This window comes from Pleurodeles waltl, chromosome 7, assembly GCF_031143425.1.
Source record: "Pleurodeles waltl isolate 20211129_DDA chromosome 7, aPleWal1.hap1.20221129, whole genome shotgun sequence".
Lineage (NCBI taxonomy): Eukaryota > Metazoa > Chordata > Amphibia > Caudata > Salamandridae > Pleurodeles > Pleurodeles waltl.
Window position 1 is genome coordinate 40860204 of NC_090446.1, and position 15811 is coordinate 40876014.

The following is a 15811-nucleotide window of genomic DNA, read 5'->3' on the forward strand; positions in this document are numbered from 1 at the left end:
TACACAGGATGTATTGCTTGGAAGGGTGTGGGATTAAGTGTTATTGATGTGATATTGAAAGGTTCATCTTCCAAGTTGTACTGCCAGTTAAGGCCATGTCATTGTCACTGTGTGGTTTTAAATTGGTCCCGTGTGGCTCTAGAGTGGCGTCTCTTCTTATTTGCATCTGTCATTTGTCCATAGGTGTGTATCCCATTGGGTCAGGATACCAAACATGACTACCAGTGTCACACCTCAGTGTCTTCCCGGCCACATGTCAATGTAGTGGTGTATGTGTTGTGTGTCTTACATGGTTGCTGTGCTGTGTGTAAATACCTAGGTTTCTGTACTTACCAACAAGTAGGTCATTCCCATATCGTCCATCCTGGAATTGCTGATTAATGGTGCTTTGGCGGAAGATGAATGAATCATGTACAGTCCCAGCATACTTTGCCATGATGTTGGTGAACAGTCCACAGTGATCCACAATGGCCTGTTCATTGATGGAGTGTGTGTGCTTTCTTTTGCGGTATAGATGCTCCGTTGCAGCAGGTGGCACAATCCGTACATGTGTGCAGTCAATGGCACCAAGCACGTGTGGGAAGCCATCTATTTGATAAAACCCGTTTGGTCTCCTCCTGCTTCTACTGTATGTTGGGGAAGCTGATGTGGTGGGGTGTGAGGGAGATGATGGCACCCAGTACCTTGGGATAGAAGGCAGAGAATGAAGGCTGTTAGATTCCGGCAACCAGGGCACCAGTGGTTTCAAAAGAGCCACTTGCCAACATGTGCAGGTTAGCTAGCAGCTTGATCTCCGGTGGAATGATGTGGGGTGTGTGCAAGCTGGGCGCCAAATGTGTCTCAATGTGGTGCAGCAGCTGTTGTACGGCTTACCAGTTTAGTCTGTACCTCTGGATGATGTCATGTTGCCTGAGGCTTTGAAGGGTTGTCTTGGTCCTGAATATCCTCTCCTGCCTTCTGCATTGCCTTTGGGGTCCCTGTTGGTGTGGTGGGAGCTGCTACTATTTCTCTGGTGCTCTGCGTCTTCGTGCATGCTGGATGAATAGCACCTCCATGTCTTCCTTTTTGAGCTAGGATGATGCTTCTGTGAGTTTTCTTTAAGTAGTGGTGTGTTTGCCCCTTGACTCAGGCGCTAAATTTTGGTGCAAATCGGGATTTCCGCCATTTTCCGGCTCCGCTTACCAGACGTGCGCCTTTTTTGCGCGGTTGGATAAATATGGCGCACGGGTGCTTAAGTCATTTTTTAGACGGGAACGCCTACCTTGCATCTCATTGACGCAAGGCGGTTTCTCGCATCCAGAAAATGGCGCACAATGGGATATTTTGACGTTAGACGGGTCTAGCGTCAAAGTATAAATATGGTGTTAAGTTTGCACCAAATTAGCATTAAAAAAATGACGCTAATCTGGCGCAAAGGGAACATAAATATGGATCTAAAGGTCTCTGGACTCTAGAGCAATGTAATATGAGGCAGTGCAGGAATAGGACAAGTCTGTCTCTCTCCCCCTTTCCCCTGGCCATTTCCTGCAGCACGAAGACAGGTAGCCCACAGGCATTCGTTGCTATCCAGCGTCACACATTTGAAAAGAGTTTTGTTCAGTTGCCACAGGTTAGTTTAATTTAATTGATGAGTTGGTGGCCCAGTTAAAGTCTTAATAAATTAATCCTTGCTTAACCCTTGGGAGCTTGGACACGGGAAGTTAGGGTTAAGTTAGCAAAGAGGTGTGTAATGCATTTAATATCAACAAAACTATAAATAAGTAAAACATAAAACACAATAAAAATCCAAAACCAATTTATAAAAATAGAAAATATTTTTATCTTTAACATGACACCAAAATGACAACAATCCTTTGTAGGGAACCTGAGCTAAGAATTTTTAAAGATTAAGGCCCTCATTTAACATTGGTGGTAGAAGCTGCTTCCCGCTGCAGCGAGGGCCGCCAAAAGACTGTTGCTGTGGCTACCATCAGTTCATCAAATTATGACCACAGCTGGATTTCCGCCACAAGAAGGGGTGAAATCCAGCTGTGACCATACTGACGGATCGTGGTAAGGTGGCGCTGCTACCAACAGCAGCGCCACGCCAGTAGACCACGGCCAGCCATATGATGATACATGATACGGCCTGGCGGTGCTCTTCTGATGGGTGCTGCTGGCGGTAGCAGTACCCATCCCGTTCCTTGCCGGAAGACCCCCTGGATGCAGGTAAGTTGAACTTCTGACAGGGGAGGGGGGTATTGTGTGTGTGTGTGGCGTTGTGTACATGTATGTGTGAGTGTGTGCGTGAATGTGACTGTGTGTAGTGTTGTGTGCGTGGATGTATGCATGTGTGAGAATGTGTGTACAAATGGAAATGTGAATGCGTGTCTGCATGTCAGTGTGAATGTGTGTACGGGTGTGTGCGAGAATGAATGTATGCATGCGTGAATGAATGCATGTTTGCAAGTATGAGTGAGTGTGTGTATGTGTGGTGCGTGTCTGCGAGTATGCGTGTATGGGGATGGGGGATCAGAAGGGGGAGTGTGGATGGAGGGAGGTGTGAGGGCCATTTGGGGAGTGTTTGGGGGGGTGGATGAGCCTCCTACCAGTGACAGCGAAGGAATTCCCTATCAGTGGTACGTCCTACAGCCATGGTTTTGTCGCATTCGCAAACTCAAAAGGCAGGCTCAAAATGACGCTGGTGGTACAATAGCGGCCACCGGGCTGGAGATGGTTATCTCCGGCCCGGCGGCTACTACTGCCATGTAGGAACAGTAAATTGTCAGGTTGGCTGCAGCCAACCCGCAAAGTCATAATGTGGCGGTATGTACCGCCAGCATGTTGACAGTACTGCAGCCACACTATCACCTACCGCCGGGGTCATAATGACCCCCTAAATATTTTTAGCTCCTAAAAACCAAAAGCGCTACTTGGGACAGCTGGTTGTATTTGAGGCTGACCGCGATGGAGCCCTGCTTGGCTACGCTGGTTTGCTTTTGGGCTTGGTTAAAGTTTTACCTTCACACTTAGAAACATTCTTGTTGATTTTCTTCCTACTGGGGCAAAGTCAAAAGTTGAGGCTGGACATGGCGGAGCCGTCCTTGGATACACTGTGTGGGAGGTTTTTATCAGGATTTCACCTGCGGACTCAGAAGCCTTTTTGGAGCTTTTTTCCCTTGTCGTCAGGCGAGGCTCCTTGTCAGGCTGGGTTGCATGTCGTCGGTGGCGGTGACTTGGCTCCTGATGAAGCTTCGGTCACCCCCTGGAGGTCTTGTTGACGGGGTTCTGGAGCTTTCAGCTGGAGCAACCTGATTTTCAGGCCGAGTCGCAGAACAACGTCGCTGGCTTGACTCTCATCGATGGGTAAGACACCCTATGAACCGGATGGACCTTTCTTCCAAAGTAGCTCCACACTTCTCCAAACTTTTGGATATTCTTCCAGAATTAATTTTGAGGTCCACAACTCACCCCAAGGTTTCAGAAGCCCTGAGGTGTTCCTTGGGGGCTAGGACTTCAACTACCAGAAAGCATCTTTTTCAAATCCTTAAATGGCCACAGGTCACTGGCAATGTTCCCTGTAATTTTTCTTTCTCATGTGCGGCAATATAATGTTGGTGTGTGCACTTTTCTTGCCTGTGTGCGCCACTGAGTGATAAGATGTCCAACAAGGCAAGTCGACCAGTTACCACTTAAAGGCACATAACAAGCATTGGCAATGCCAATAATTATTGCTTTTAATTTAAAGTTGCTTCCTAGTCACTGAGTGGTTTAGGCACTTAATACGCCATCACACATGCACCCTGTCACTCATCCTTGCACTTGTGCATCTATAAGTCACTTATTTATGCTTGCATTCACCAACTTTCACAATACAACACATACACAAGTTCAACCACATATGCAATATAAATTGAAACAATAAATGTAAAAAAAACTAAATCATGCTATTGCCTAAAAATAGCAGACATGCTTGCATTAACAAAATTAAACAAAGCAGCAGGTGGACGTCTTGTAGTGGTATTGTACATAGATGTGGACACTCTGCAATAACATTGTACATCGATCCATATTTATCATAGTGTTGCTTCCCCGTGCACCACATAAGGGGGTGCAAGGGCAATGCAGCACTAATGTCAGATTGATCAAGCCTTGCAAGGCCACCTTGCATGGCCCTGCATGGCTTGATAAATCTGGAGTAACACAAGGCAACACAAATCGCTGCTTGCTTTACTCTGCCCTAGGGAGGCGTTCCTCTCTGAAAAATATACTGAGTCACAATTCCTGTTTTAGAGAGCGACCGAGGAGGTCTGGCTAAGGGATTCACTGTGTTACACTGCCTAAGACCCCAACTGCAGAAAGCTGTATTTTCACTCACTGATTCCATTAATCACTCAAACATTTCTGAACTAATTCACTTAGCCTTTTATTCTCTCACTTGTTCACTGACACCCTCATTTTCTCAGTCACCGCTTCAAACTCTTGGTCGTCACTTGTGCGCTCAATCACTTCATGCTGGTCTCACTCACTTGCTTATTCACTCGTTTGTAAACTCACACTCACCAAATCACTCTCATGTGCTCGGTCACTTACTCATTTGCTCACTCTTTCATTCACCTCACTTACATGCATAATCGTTCAGTCACTTACTGACATCCATTCTCTTTCACTTCCTTTACCGCTCACTTACTTGCTGCTCACCTTTCATTGATTTTTTTGTTTGCTAATTCACTTACTAATTTGCACACTTGTGACACAATCCCTCACTGCTTAATTCACATGCTCATTCCCACATTCAATTGCTCACTAACTCACTTGCTCAATCACTTGGACACTCACTCCTCATTCATTAAACCATTCAATCACTGTTTCACTTATCTACTCACTTGTTTATTCCCTTACTCACTTTGACAGTCATATTCTCAATTCAAAAATCCGCAAATCAATTCACTTGCCAATTCACTCATACATTCACTATTTCTTATTCTTTTACCACTCACGTGCTTTTTAATTTGCATACTCTCTAACTTATTCATCCAATTCATTCAAATAAAGTTACTTTACAACATATTGCCTCAGACAAGTATGTGTGAGGTGCATCCAAAATAGTGACTCCACGAGGTGCAAAGACAGAGATAGAGAAATGAAATGTGGAGAAGTCACAGGTCTGCAGACTTGGCAGACTGGACTCAGGCTATAGAAAAAACTTTGGAAAGTCTCTCCAGCTGTTCCATGCTTGCCCTGCAGGCATTTACACTTCATCCATTAGCATTTCGAAAGACAAAAACGTCTCTTTAAAAATTAATTTGGAAGCGCAGCATCACAACCATCAGCGGCACTTCAAAGGCTCCAGTGAATCGTTTTATGAATGTGGCAGTGCTTTGGAGTGTGCGCTGATTGCAGGTGTTTGCACGGAGGGAAACCTAGGAGTGCGCACCTGCACAGGCGCGCAGTTTAGAAGGAACTATGGTAATTGGTCAACTGGGCTATTTTTACAGGACTTGATGCAGGGGACTCTGGTCAGCTCCTTTCTACCTGTAGCTTAAAGGTAGTCCCTTCCCGTGGTTGTAAAAGTAAGGCAAAGTCCTTTTCTTGATGAAGCCCAGAGTGTGCCGCTCATGCAGTCCAGGGGTCCAGCAGGGCAGTCCTTCTTCTTCTTGTCTTTTTCCAGCTGGGATCTGACGTGTGGAGCAGCTCTGCATATTTATCCTTGTTTCCTGGGATGGAAATCCGGGGGGGGGGGGGGTGCATCTGTTCAATCAAGTGCAGGCCCCCACCCTCTTTAGTTACCACTTCCTGTGAAGTGTGGAAAAAATAAATCCCAGGGAGCAACATTCCTCCAAAATCCAAGATGGCAAAAATTCAGTCTTTGAATTTAGATCTGGATGAGTCCACTCACTGGTGTGGCTAAGTTTCCCTTAATACACCCCTTCCCAGACTTGGCTGTCTGGGGTTTCAGAAATAGGGGAGGTCTGTTGCTGTCCCAAATGTCCTTCCCTCCTTTGAAGTCCAGTTTGGCTGCACTCCCCCATCCTGTTCTACCTTCTGCTGAGACAGCTCTTCCCCTACCAGATGCTTGCTTTGTTTCATCCGAGGCCACTTCACACCTCATCAAGGCAGCCTGGCTCAAGCTGACCGAGGCAGACCAATCAGAGAAGGGTACTACAAGGTTTACGTTGGTAACTTTGAGCAAGAGTTCTAAAACTCTTTCCCTCTCCAAGTTATATTAAATTCAACAGTGGCAAGTTGTTTGATTTAGTATAACATTTAATTTGGTACCAAACTTGCTACATTTAGCTCCTCCTTGTAGGAGGCTGGCCTGGTTTTTAGTGGGTACCTTGGGTATTTACACCTTACACCAGGTCCAGTTATCCCTTGTTTGTGAATGTAGTAGTATTCTAGCAGCTTAGGATGATAGAGGTAGCTATAGCAGAGCAGTTTAGGCTGAACTAGGAGACATGCAAAGCTCATGCAATACCACTTATAGTTACACAGTACTTATACACAAGTAAAGACAATACTTAGGCCCTCATTATGAACACAGCGGTATTAACTGCCGTGTTCATGCTGGCAGTCATTCAACTGACCGCCAGACCCCCTGGGACCCCACCGGCCGTATAATGTACATTCTGCTGGGCAGCAGGCGGAAACATTGTTTCCGCCCGCTGGCCCAGCAGAATGCCTGGCAGGGACATTGCCGGCGGCTCCACATGGAGCTGCCGTCAATGCCTCTGTGCGGCGGGTGCAGGTGCACCCGTTGTGCAGATCACTGCCTGTAAATCAGGCAGTGACCTGCGCGATGGGGCCCCCAGGGGGGCCTCCCGAGCACCCCTTCCGCCAGCCTTTCCCTGGCGGGGGAACCCGTCTGGGAAAGGCTGGTGGCAGTAGGGATCATTATCCGAGGGGCAGTAGCGCTGCCCTGTCGGATAATGATTACTTCCTCCATCAGGCTGCCTGTCGGAGGCAGCCTGGCGGTGGAGGGCGGCCCTCCATGTGTTTATTATATGGCGGTTCAGCCCGCCATGCCAGTGGCGGTCTTTTCACCCGCTGCCGGGGATCATAATGACCCCCTTAGTGTTACCAAAAATAAAGGTATTTATTTGGGTGACACAGTACCAAAAATATCTAAGAGACAATACTCCTTCTGAAGGTAAGTATTATACACAATATATACACTAGACACAAAATTAGACAAGTAAATAGTCATAGAACAATGCAAACAGTAGGAAATCCTATAGAATGGAATGGGAGAAAATAGGTCAAGGGGCAACACAAACGACATACTAAGAAAGCAGAATGTGAATCACAAATTCCCCGCTAGACAAGTGTAGTGTGTGCAGAATTGCTGGGAGAGTAATAATATAGAAAAGGTAAGTAAATTACCCCACCCCAGATACCACAAAAGCAGGAGTAAAGTACTGCAAGTTTCCTTAGGACACACTAGAGCTCGTTTTTGGGATTTTGCAGCAGCCAAGCAAGTCTGCAAAGAACAACTGCTGGATAGTTGGACCTGAAGACCTGCTAAGAAAGGGGACCAAGTCCAGAAGTCGAAAGAAGGTTCAGGAGCCCATGCCAACCCAGTAGAGGGAGCAAAATAAGAGTCCCTGGTTAGTCGAAGACTGCAGAAATGCACTCTAGGAAGATGCCAGCAGGTTCCTGCATGATGCAAAAGATGTCCCACGGGTTGAAGATCGTTGTAGATGAGATTTCGTGTTGGAAGGCGACAAGTAGCCTTGGCTACAACAAAAGCGCATTTTGCATCAAAATGGCACTGGATGGAACTCAACTCTGCATGAGGAGGAAGAGTGGCTCTCAGCACTTCAGAGAAGCCTCAGGATGCCAGCCAGCACCACCAGAAGCTGCAGGATCTTGGTTCAAAGGAGGTGCAAAATGCGGTTGATGCAGCACAACAAAAGAAGGTCCCATGTGCTGGAGAACAACTCAGTGAGTTGAGCATCATAGGATGGAGTGCTGGGGACCTGGGCCAGGCTGTGCATGAAGGAATTTTTCAAAGAGTCCACAGAGGCCTCAGGAGGCAAAGAAAACACAGTACACAGGGGTACCGTCGCTCTTGGGGAAGGCAAAGTCTTACAACCTCCAAATTGCACCAAAAGGACCTCAGGACAGTCTATAATGATGATGTTCACTCTCTGTCTCCTTAGGAGCATGCTCTTTGCTGTGAGAGGGGTCCCAGGGTACCAGTCGTCCTCTTGAAGGTGCCTGCTTGGTGGAGAGGAGTGACTCCGTCACTCACGGGAGATTTCTTCAGTCCTTCTGGTGTAGGATGAAGACAGGGAGTCCCCAGAGCATGCACACCGTGGAAACTGTTGCAGTTGCTGACTTGGAGCTGAGGCTGCTGAAGAAAAGTGTCTCTTGTAGACACTTTGTTGCAGTTACAGTGTTTCTTGAAGCAGGCTGCGGTTAATCCGAGGTCAGAAAAGTCTGAAGTGGTTGCAGAGGATTCCTGAAGACAACTTGCAAGCAGAATCTGAAGAGAACCCACAGGAGAGACCCTAAATAGCCCTGATAGAGGGATTGGCTACCTTATCAGGTATGGACCTATCAGGAGGGGTTTCTGACGTCACCTGCTGGCACTGGCCACTCAGAGCCCTCCAGAGTGCCCCCACACCTTGCAAAGCAAGATTGCTGAAGTCTGGGACACACTGGAGGAGCTCTGGGCACCACCCCTGGGGTGGTGATGGACAGGGGAGTGGTCACTCCCCTTTCCTTTGTCCAGTTACCCTCCAGAGCAGGGAAGAAGGGGTCCCTGAACTGGTGTAGACTGGTTTATGCAAGGAGGGCACCATCTGTGCCCTTCAAAGCATTTCCAGAGGCTGGGGGAGGCTACCCCACCCCAGCCTGTATCACCTATTTCCAAAGGGAGAGGGTGTAACACGCTGGTCTCAGAGGAAATGCTTTGTTCTGCCTTCCTGGGACTGGGGTATCCAGACCCCAGGAGGGCAGAACCATGTCTGTGAGGTGACAGCAGCTGTATCTGCAGTGCAAGCCTCAGAGAGCTGGTTTGGTAGTTCTGGGGGTCCATTGTGGGTCACCCAGTACTTATAGGTAGGTTAACTTCGCCAATTATAATTGGCCTAATTTGCATATTGATTTTACACAGAGCACAGGCCTGGCACTGGTTAGCAGTACCCAGGGCACCATCAGAGTCAGGAAAACACCAGCAAAAAGTGACAAATGGGGGCAAAAAGTTAGGGGGCCTCTGCAATCAGCCCTGTTTTCTCACACCCAGGGTGCATGGAATTGGCTCCCCAATACCAGATTTGGAATGGGGGGACAATTCCATGATCTTAGACATGTTACATGGCCATATTCAGAGTTACCATTGTGAAGCTATAGATAGGTATTGACCTATATTTAGTGCCAGCATGTAATGGCGTCCCCGCACTCAGAAAGTCCGGGGAAATGGCCCTGAACAATGTGGGGGCACCTTTGCTAGTGCAAGGGTGCCTTCACACTTAGTAACTTTGCACCTAACCTTCAGCGAGCGAAGGTTAGACATATAGGTGACTTATAAGTTACTGAAGTGCAGTGAAAATGGCTGTGAAATAACATGTGGGTTATTTCACGCAGGCTGCAATGGCAGGCCTGTGCAAGGGTTTGTCTGAGCTTCCTATGGGTGGCAAAAGAAATGCTGAAGCCCATATGGATCTCCTGGAACCCCAATGCCCTAGGTACCTAGGTACCATATACTAGGGACTTATAAGGGGGGTCCAGTATGCCAATTGAAATTTGTAAATGAAGTCACTGGCCTACAGTGACAAATTTAAAAGTAGAGAGAGCATAAGCACTGAGGTTCTGATTAGCAGCGCCTCAGTGACACAGTTAGGCACTACACAGGCATACACATTAGGCCACAAACTATGAGCACTGGGGTCCTCGCTAGCAGGACCCCAGTGACACAGTAAAAACACACTGACACACACTCACAAACAGGCCAAAAGTGAGGGTAACCATGCTAGAAATAGGCTACTTTCTCACACTTCTTATGGAAATTGAGACTTTATTATTTTAAAGTAAAGTCTCTCCTTGTTGGTGTATGGAGCCCATTCACAAGAATGGGGAAAACAACAAATGTTGCTATTCCTTCACCAGGGCTTATAAAACATATGTTACAAAGTTCCTGCTCATAGTTACACTGCACCCAACCCTTGATGCACTTAGGGTATACATTATGGGTGAATTAAATTTAAAAATAAGGTAGCTTAGGACTTTGGAAATACGTTTAATTCCAAAGACAAATTTAGGATTAACTCTGATTTAAAAACAGCCAGCAAGGCAGGCCTGTTTTTAAAATGACATTGGGCACCACATCAGTGCACCTATGAGTGTAGTATCTATACTGTGGTCACTAAAGCTACATGCCCTAGCATATACTAGGGACCTGTAGGTAGTTTGGTACAGCCAGTTAGAATTAGCTTAATTTGCATAATTCATTTTACACTGAGCACTGGCCGTGGGACTGGTTAGCAGTGCCCAGGGCACAGTCAGAGTCAGTAACCACCAGAATTAGTCAAAACGTTTGGGTGGTGGCCAGGGCAAAAAGGAGGACTTTCCTACACTCTCTAAATGGGATGGACAGGCCAAGGGTTTGGTGACAAGCAATGGAGAATCCTGTGGACCGAACTGGTAAATCAGACCCAGTGTTGTGATCTGGGCAGGCACCCAATGTAGCTAGTGGGGGATAGCAGGGACTGGCACAAAATGTTCTCTCTTAAGTGCATTTATTTGTATCTGGGCTGTAAGTTTCTGAATGTATTATAGCCTTACAATTGATAAGGCATTGCAAAGAAAATGGAAATTTTGCCTTGTTAATTGTTGATGCCTTTAACCAAAGCTGCATTAAAAATTTGTGATGGTAACAACAGTGGCGTTTAGGATTTTGTCTTTCATGTAAATAGATTCTGGCTATTCACCATAATTTAGTTGAATATTTTGCCAAAGAATTCCTGGCACCCGGATACCAACAACACCCAATATTATTTTTTTGTTGTAAGTTGTGATAGCCGCGCATTGTGTTTCGCTGACGAGCGACCCGGAAGCAGTGTCGAGCGACCCGGACGCAGCACAGTGAGCTGCCGCTGAGCTGCCGAGCCGCCAAGCTGTGCTGTGTGCCGAGTTTAAAACACTCCTGCACCCGCGACTTGTGTCCTGCCGTATCCTGTGTGCTGCTGGGGTGCTGTGGGCAGACACTGCTGGGAGGCACCGCCGGAACGCCGGATCCCCGGGACGCTGCTGGATCATCACCGGCCATCCCAACCACACCTGTGTTTGTCCCCTGCTGGTGGTGCTTGTGGTGCCGTGGACGGGTGGATAAGGTGCAGATAAGGTGCAGTGAGGAGAGAAGTGGAGGTAAGGAAGGAGGGTTGCGGGGGTGCAAAGGGGGTGCTGTGTGAGGCATTGTGTAGGGAGGAGGCGGTGAGGGGGTTAGGTCAACACTGCATGTGTGTGCAGTGTGCGGGGCACCGGTGTATGGGTGCAGGAGTAGTGCCCTGGTCAGTGTCGGGCCAGAGACAGGGCCAGGCCGACTGACTGGTCAGACACTGTGGGCACCTTGGAGGTGCTGAGGCGAGTGGCGCAGGGAAATGGGAGCGGTGGGTGGGGGTGCCACCATCCTGCTCCACTGCATGGCCCACCGTCCTGCTGCCGCCGGCGTCCGTGCCTCTCCTCTGCCCCTTTGCCCCCCTGGTCCCTCTGGCTCGGTCTCCCTTCCTCTCGGCTCTGCCCGTTTTCCCTCCATCTTTGCCTGTTCCCCCACCCCACCTGCCCCCACCCTGCAGTTGGGGCCCTCCCCTCGCACCTGCTCTGGAATTCTGCCTCACCGCTGACAGTGTCCCCCCTGCCCAAAAGCCTTCGGCTCCTCAGCACCTGGCCTCTCTGATCCTCCTGAGTCCCCCCCGCTCCGGCCAGGCCCCTGGCAGCGGGGACAACCAGGAAGAGCTAGGCAGAGGGAAGAGGGCTGGTCGGGCCCCTCTGTGTGCAGTTCCAGGCAAGTGCGGTGCTTGTACCCAGTCACCGCAAAGGGCGTGCCCCAGCAGCCGCGGAAGCAGCCCTCCTAGGGCGGGTGCGACTTCGGTCAGCTGGTGAGCCCCACTTGCCAGTCAGCATCATCAGCAACAGCAGCACCAGCGTTGAGATCTCCATACCCCTCAGCCTCCATCTGACTCTACCTCAGCGGAGTTCAGTGCTCTCACGAGTGACAGCACAACTTCCCCACGCCTCCACTTCGACTTCCACTACCACAATAACCCCACCAGTGGGAAACAACTGGCGTCATAGGAGGCAAAAAAGCGAAGGAAGTGCTGGGAAGAAACTGCATGACCATGTGGCCAGGTAAAACAAGGAAGACACCCCCCCCCCCCACAAAATCGCTATGGGAAAAAACGATGAGATCTCAAGCTCAGGACTGCCATTGTGAGGCCCAGACTACCTCACCTCTTATTGAGATTGAGTCAGACCGACTCCAAGGAGGTCGAGAAGAGCAAACTCTTGCTGGGCACTGTCTGGCACTGAGATACAGTCTGGAACAAACTAAAAAATGCTGCGCCACCAATTCCCAACCAAAAATCTACAACAAGTTCTCCTTTCTAAAAAACGGCAGACCTATCCTCGTCTCCAAAAGCAACGACACACAGGGGCTACAGTCACCACTAATTCAGTCGATCTTCACTCATACACCAGAAAGCCACCCATCAAGAAACAACCCTGCCACAACGGGGGTTCCTCAAGCCCAATCTCTGCTCAACCTCCCGCAGCTAGCACAATCTCAATACCTCCGGGGCATTCTGCTAAACTCATCAGGGCAGAGGTGCACGAGGAGCCCAGACGGTCTCCAATGAAGTCATGGTGGACTTCCCCCCAACAAAGTGCGGCCCACCAAATCCACCTGGTGCTAAGTGGCCTGAAAGCAGCACAGACCAATGTTGTCAACAACGTGGGACAGCTGCTCACAGACGGTTTAGCCTTACCTCTGACAGCCTCTGATGACGGCTGCCTGGAAAGCACATCAAAAGATGGACTTCTGGCCCCCTCACCTCCTTCAGTAAAACCAATATCAGAGGGCCTCCATACAGGAGCGGACGCAGAAACCCTATCTTCCCTAAACACGCAGGAGTGGGAAGATATGCTCGTTGCATATTCTCAAGACTCCCCTTCTACCACTAGACTCACCTTAGAGCATAGCCAGCAACCTCCAGATGACAAACCAAGGAACAATGTTGCCACTCCACTTCTAAGCCAACTGTCTCCCAATGACGGTGCAAGGATTAGATCAAGGCTGAACACAAGCACCACATCAACACCTGGACAGGACCCTGTCTCAAACCGTCTCAATCCGCACACAGAAGGCACCTGGGCCTCCCTGCTCAAGACCATGCAGCTCCTTGTCGAAGCACTCCACTACCAATCAGACAAAATGGACGTTCAGGTAACCCTACTCAATACCTTGGCGGTATTCATAGCAGGCATTGACGAAAAAGTTGGCGCCCTCAAATCCCTCTTAAAGCAACCACAAGAAAATTCCATGAACTTTCCTACAAACTGCCTATGTGTCCCCATAATTGACAAACTAGCCACGCTACCTTTGATGCTAACCAACCTCTGTGCATCTCTAAAGACAGGAGCCGCCAGCCAGCACCCACACTTGCATCCCTCTTCTGGCCTTTCCACAAACTTCTGGGAAAGACTAACTCGGACTCACTCAACACCACAACCATTGGCCTGGGAACAAAAAGCGATGACAGAGCAAAAGGCCCCTTCCAGGAGACTCCAGTAATCGCAAACTCTTGCAACCCGACTCCAACACTAATCATACCGTCACCTTCAAGGGACATACTTCTTATCTGGCAGCAACCTGGGGACAGCAACACCATGGTGAAAATCAACGCCAAGCAGAGACGCATTCAGCCAAGGAAAGGCTGCAAGAAGCGAATCGCAGGGAATGGGGTATTCCCAGATGCAGCACCCAAACCAATAATACCTGACATCTGGGCCTTCAAAGAAGTTATGTCCCCCGGGTCACCTGCCATTATGTAGCTGGACATAGGTAGTGACCTATGTCCAATACACATGTAAAATGGCATCCCTGCACTCACAACACCCAGAATAATGGTCCTGGAGGTCGTGGGGGCACCTCCGCAAGCGCCGGGGTGCCCTCACACACAGGTACTTTGTACCCTGCCATCAGGGCCCTCAGGGCTGGAGGGCCTGCTATAGGGGTGATTTATAAGTGACCTGGTGCAGTGGAAATTGCAGTGAAAGGGTGCTTGCTCCTTTTCACCCAGGCTGCACTGGCAGTCCTGCAGAAGCCTTAGCATGGGCTCCCTATGGGTGGCAAAATATATTCTGCAGCCCATAGGGATCCCCTGGAACCCTATTGCCCTGGGTACCTAAGTACCATATACTAGGGATGTATAAGGGGACACCAGTATGCCAATTGAGAGTGAAATACTGTGTCAGAGAGAGCATAACTTCTGGGTCCTGATTAGCAGGATCCCAGTAAACACAGTCACACACAGACAAACAGGCCAAAAGTGGGGCTAAACAAGATAGAAAGAGGCTACTTTCCTACAGTAACAACTTTTCCTTTGTTTTCTATGGCGTAAGATTCTATTATATCGAAAATTCAAAACTTTACTTGTGCATAATGGATTTTTGTTGCTTTGGTCTTGTTTGATTTAGATAAATATTGCCTATTTTTCTAAACTGGTGTGGTGTCCATTTTGTAGTGTTTTCACTGTATTACTGTATGTTGGCACAAATACTTTACACATTGCCTTTGAAATAATCCTGACTGCTTGTGCCAAGCTACCAAGGGGGTGAGCAGGGGTTATCTAAGTGTGTATCTCCATTGCCCCAGCTAGAGTGAGGGTCCCTACTTGGACAGAGTGCTAATTGACTACCAACCAGAGACCCCATTTCTAACATTGGTGATTAGCGGTGAGGATAGAACTTTTATTTGTACTTGACATACAGTGATGAGTGCACACTACTGTCTTAAGTGCAGACCATTATGTGACCACATAGTACTTGTTTTTGCTTTTTCTATTTTTTGGACCTTCTCTGCTTCCATTTTTTTTGAGATTCTTGAACTTCTCCTGGGACCTCTCTGTTCTTTTTGGAACTTTGCATTTTTGAGTGAATCTTACCCACATGTCTCAATCTGGGTATACACCAGTTGTGGCTACAAAGGCTGTTTTTGATATGGAGAAACTGGAGGAGTATAGAGTGTCTCAAAATATCCAGTTTTGTAAAGATCGCGTCTGTCCAATCAGGACCTCCGCCAGGGAAGAGGAGCTGCAAAAAACATTGAGGGCCTGGGTGGCAGCCAAGGAGGCTGGGGGCCCACAGAGGAGGAGGATGAGGAGGTGCAGAGTAATCCAGGTGGTGTAGTGGATGTACCTGTTCTGCCTGGGGGAGTCTCCAGGGCAGGTAGCAGTATATCATCTGAGGGACGGACTCCTGAGGAGTTGCAGGACAGACAAGCAGAGAGGGTGCACCAGTTTGAGCTAGAGAAGCTTAAGGTGGAGATGAAGATGGCAGAGAGAATGCTGGCCTTAGAGCAGAAAAAGATGCATTTGGCTCATGAGCTAAGGTTGAGAAGGTTGGAAGCCAAGATGGCTGATTCCAGTTCAGATGGTGGCAGCAAACGTCTTATGCCTAGTATAGAATAGCACATGCCCAGAGACTTGTGGGCATATTAATGCTTGGTTTGCACTGAATTAGTGTCATTTTCATTTTGATTATGCTAATTCAGCCCAAAACTAACTCCACATTTATACTTTGGCGCTAGACACCATAATTATCCCCCTGTGCT